This window comes from Crocodylus porosus, unplaced genomic scaffold (assembly GCF_001723895.1).
Source record: "Crocodylus porosus isolate Cpor-Errol unplaced genomic scaffold, CroPor_comp1, whole genome shotgun sequence".
NCBI classification, from domain to species: domain Eukaryota; kingdom Metazoa; phylum Chordata; order Crocodylia; family Crocodylidae; genus Crocodylus; species Crocodylus porosus.
In genome coordinates this window covers 135,358,340-135,363,807 of record NW_017728931.1, presented here as the reverse complement: position 1 = coordinate 135,363,807, position 5,468 = coordinate 135,358,340, and the positions used below count along the sequence as shown (strand labels likewise).

The window sequence follows — 5,468 nt, the reverse complement described above, 5'->3', positions numbered from 1 at the left end:
CTTCCCCCAGGTCACTTGGAATTTCTTTGTGATCGGTAGTTTGCTGGTACCCCTCCCCAAAACGGCAGCAGACCCATCTCGGTGCTATTTTGTATGCTGTGGATGGCTAAGGGGGAGAAGGACAGAAAGATAACTAAGATTTTTACATTCTGCTGATGTAATATGGAAACATGCCTACAAACCTTGCATAAATAAATGCACTCTCTCTTATGCCCAGTGGGAATTCCAGTACAGATACTTGTCTTCTGCATCAATCATTTAAATTCAGTATTGGTGTGCATTCCCGCTTGCGGTCTCTGCTAATATAAATAAAAATGACTTATGACAAATTAGTCGCTAAACTGACTTTGGGTTTGCGAAAGAGGTATCCTTTTCAAATTTAGGCAAAATACTGATCCTTAAGTTTAAGCACAGCTAGGTGTAGCCCAGGGCAAAAATTAGAAGTAATTTTATGTTAACCCCGTGGCTACATGGTATGCATAGTGTTAAGTCATGTGAGGATGGTTGGTTTACATGTAGCTGAACCACTGATAAGATATGCTGGAATTCATTCGCTGCTGGAATTTCAGACAGAAAAGTATTCATCTAATTTATCTCGGTCCCATTAATCTTGAACTAAAAGTTTCTATTATTATTCTGATAGCTATTGTCAAATGCCAAGTATTTTCACATACCCTGAGCATATAAAACAGAGAAAGGAGGCAATTGTTGAAAGGTCTGAGAGCTGAAGACTATGCGCTTGCATTCCTAAAATGTCTTTTATTTTAACGATATTTGCCGTCAGCATGATAAATATCGGGAGTTCTGTTAAAATCAGGGACACTGGCAATGTCCTGTAGCTGTTCCGGTGGAAGAAATGTTTAAGTCACAAGTGTAAATAAAACTGTGTGTTGTAATGACTGCCACTTACAGTGTGCTTTCACAAATCACCCTTTATACTTGGGCACATTCAAAGGCCATTCAGACTTTTATTGCCTCCTTTGCTGGCAACAAACTTTCTTCTTAGGGTATAATGTTCTGCCTCAAACACGAGTTTTCTGAGTAGAGGTATTCAGTAATAGCCAGTTGTTCAAGCAGCTGAAAGTGTGTGTGTGTCTGTGTGTGTGTGTGTGTGTGTGTGTGTGTGTAGGGGGTGAATGCACCTGTGTTATATGGTGACCCATACCATTTCCATACTCCAAGTACAGCAAAGAGTTTTGCATTTATGGAACCCATTGTCTCAATTCAAGTCATCTTCAATTTGAATAGTTTCTACCTGTATATTTTTTCTTTAAAAAATCGTTACTAATACCAGCTAATTAGGCTTACTTGGAAAGCTCCTGCGTTTCTTTTCTATAAATGACCATATATATCACATATTAGCGTGCAAAGTTGCTGCAAAAAATTCATGTACCTTCCCTCTCAGTTTTCTGAGAAGACATGCCAAAGCCAAGAATTTCCTTGTTTGCACAATCTCAGCTTTGATTGTTCATTCTAGCTCCTGTTTTCCAATCAGAAAAGATACTTCTAATGAGCATCTCTGAATTCAAGGGCTCTATTAACTGAATCTGATGGTGCCCAGTTGCCACTTCAGCTTATATAACTCCATCATCAACTTGCCCCCTTTTTGAGTGAGATCATGCCAAATTGTTCCTTCTGCATTTAACCTTTCTACTTTGCTCTGGGAAACACCTACCACATACTTTAACATAACTTGAATGCAGCCATTAGGAATAGGAAGGATTCCAGCAGGAACAGGTCCTGATACATGTCCTACACAATGCAAATGATATTAGGCATCTGCCAGGCTGATCTAAAGAGATGTCCAAACACTCAGGTCTATTAAGTGATGAAACCTTCCTTGTTGTTATTTTATGTTCTTTGCTCTCTACCTTCATTTGGAAATTTTAATTTCGGCTACAAGGGTTGTGGTATATTGTCCTGAAGAGAAAACTTATTTGCCCCATCCTATTAGGCAAACGTTGGTTTGGTTCTGATCTAAAGAGCTGCGAAGATGTATGATTTCATGAGATCATTTATCATGCATGCAGATTAACAGTCAGACTGAGCTGGGATCTGCTAAGGGAGCCTCCATGCCTAAAACAATCTTTTAGAATAAAGGAAATGTAGAAGGATTGTTACACTGTGCTTTTAAAGCAATTGTGTATTTCAGTATTTGCTTCCCCCTCCCTAAGCAAGTGACGGAGCATTTAAATATGTTGTTCCATCTGCAAGTCCCCAGTTCTCTGGATGCATCAACGCTGAAGAGCAAATAGCTTTAGAGACTGAGTGCACATGCTGGGTGATTTGTCATATAAGCATATTACCCTTTAGATGGCCCAGCCCAGACTTCCAGACTGACACCATCAGCATGTATACTAGTTTCAGTTTTTGGGACAGTGCCTTGGAAAATGTGCACAAAGTTACAGCATTAAACAACTCTTAGCCTCACCCTATGGGGTTTTTTTATATGGAAAGTAGCAATACAATTTCCTGTTTTATAGAAAAATGGGGTTTTTTTAATTCACTTTTTCCCTTTCAATTGAAAATTAGAGAGAAGTCATTTTTTTTTTATCTCAGGGTTGTTTTTTTTGAATCAGTGGCATCTTAGAAGTGTTAAGAAGCAAGTTACAGGGCAGGACAATGTACGTTTCCAGTAATTATTTCTTCCTTCCACTTCACAATCTCAACCTCAATTCCAGCCAGTAACAAAAAGAGACATTTTTTTTAAATAATTTTCAGTGCTTTTTAGTGGCTTCTGTGTAATCAGATAATGGCGCTTAACAGCTGTAAATTAGTCCCTGTATTTAATAACTAACAAAGTAACAAGGCTTATGACTTCTCAAATATTGTCTTAGTATTTTATAATACTTTTACACTTTGGTAATTTTATAGACATGTCCACGTACCTGATGTAACAGGTACCTCAAATTAACCAGTGCAATTTGCTTTTCTGTATTTTCTGTAACTTAAGAGGTTTAGCAACCTGCAGAATGATATCATTCAAATTAATTATAAGGATCTTAACTTTTATTTATAAAAATATCTATAAGGTCACTTATCATGATACAGAGATAAAGATTTTATGAAATTAAAATTCTAGAATAACTTGGTTTTAGGGAGTAAGTAGGAGGTTGCATACAGTGTCCATTTTGAGCAGGTTGATAAAATAACTGTTAATTATCTAACAGCTGTTAAAAATATTAACAGCTAAACAACTTATGATCTCTTGATGGCAGCCGGGTTCGGGCCTGTGTTTACTAACTGAATGTAAAAAGCAACTTCTGCTCTTTGAAAAGAAGGCATAAATGGAAATGAATATTTTACAACCTGATCAATGTAAGAATCAAATCATTAAGATAATTTGCGCACCGACTGCCTTCAGCGAGTGTCTTTTACATACAAGCTGTAGGATTATAAAATGGTTTGTTTTAAAGATCAGATGGCAAAACACAGTGAGGAGATTCCCTTTGCTCTTGCACCAAAGATTTTTAATTCCATGATACCAATTCCAATGAGAGAGAGAACTGTAGATGAGTGTTACTTTCTAATACTTCGGGGATAAACTTAACTTTCACTTTGGATGACTGAATAAAATCATTAGACTCCAAGATACTGATACAAGAGGGCCTGAAATTGAGCCATCTGCAACTAATGGGGATCCATGACATTGGGTGTAAATTATCTATAAAAACATTTGTGTTTGAATTTGCATCTCTAATGCAGCCCAAGAGTGAGTCAAATTCAGATATATGTGCAAAATGCTAAATAAGCAACCAGAGAAGGTATATTTTCAGCAGAATATATTTTTGCCTCACAATAGATTAGCCAGTTAATATTTCGTAGATAAGCAATTTCATCATTCATATGGCATAAGTGCACCTTGTTATATACAAATAAAACAAGACCATTACAGATAATAGGTTACAAAGTAGAGTTGTCCAAATTTTAGGTTAATGGGGATGACTGAAGTGCATTAAAAATAAAATAAAAGAGTACCCCACTAAAAAAGTGAATTTCTTAGCTAGCTCTTTTTATAGGTAAAATATCAAGCTGCAAATCAACAAATGAAAATGCCATGAAAATGCCTGTTTGTGTCAGCTGTCCTCTGAGGCTGTAGCCTCACCCCCTGCTGGCATTTTGAAGAACAATTCTGTCTCTGATTTGGTTAACAGCATTATTTTAAGTATTATGACTTGCGCAACTGCATTTTGCTCAGCTGAGATTACTTTGCATCTATTGATGGAAAACAAAGAAAAGAGGAGAGAATTCCTTGAAAGAGTCTACAAAAAAGCTTCACTAAGCAAAAAGGATCATCAGACGTATGCCAAATAATTAGGATTTCATGGGGTCACTAATTTCCCCCCCCACCATCTCTTTCCAAGCAGCTGTCTCATTAAATGAGACTTCAGCATGTAACTTCTGAGAAGTTTAAATGAAGTATTTTTTTATTTAACATATTTTTTGCAGTAAGGTCTTTATATTAAATACTTCCAAGTATTTTGACTTTTATTTTTGCTGACTACCGATGCTCATCCAAATTAAACACCTTTTATTGCTTTTGAAAAGTTTTACCATTCTAAATATATCAGCATATTTTTAATTGTTTGATATTGCATAGTCATTTTAGCTAAGGAGATTAAATTTCATAATGAATCCCAAAAGGTGTTTAAAAATATTGCGCACCAAAGATAGAAAGAAAAAGAATGCAAAAATCTCTGCTTTTTAAAAATTCATGCAATGTAAAGAATGCATTTCAACAAGAAAAGTCCCTCGGGAGTCATTGATATACTGCAGTTTGTGTTTATACTCTGAACTCGGTTTCTAATGTGGAGGGGCTGGTGCTTGTGTTTCCCCAAACTGCATTTCCTAGAGCAAATTATTTTCAGTTCATATAGTCTCAAAGTATATTGTAAGCCCTGATCTGACTTTCTGATTAAACACACTGATAGGCAGGAGTTAGGTAACAACATGCTTGAATCAAAATATAGAGAGTTCACTGTCATATATATATATATATATATATATATATATATACTGAGTTTGACCCTTCAGCCAATCTACAATCCATCTGACTATGTAGGCATCAATACCACAGTTACCCAATTTTTTAATGAGGATGGGGTGGGAGACAGTGTCAAAGGCCTTGCTAAAGTCCAGAAAGACTACGTCCACGGCAACACCTGCATCCAATACTTTTGTGACCTGATCATAAAAGGCAATCGGGTTGGTCTGACATGACCTGCCCCTAATGAAACCATGCTGGTTGCCCTTAAGCATCATCCCTGAGGTCGGCCCATCACAGATATGCTCCATGATGATCTTCTCAAAGAGTTTCCCTAGGATCGAGGTAAGACTGATGGGCCTATAGTTGCCCGGCTCCTCCCTCCTCCCTTTTTTAAAGACGGGGACCACGTTGGCTATCTTCCAATCATCTGGCACCTGGCCTGAGCACCATGAGCACTTGTAAAGCTGTGCCAAGGGCCCTG

The 5,468-nt window shown here is 37.2% G+C and overlaps 1 protein-coding gene across 16 annotated transcripts in view; it reads left to right on the top strand.

Annotated features, from left to right (window-relative positions):
- Positions 1-5,468, top strand: part of CELF2 (CUGBP, Elav-like family member 2) — a 777,369-nt gene that overhangs the window by 471,673 nt on the left and 300,228 nt on the right. The window lies entirely within an intron of this gene.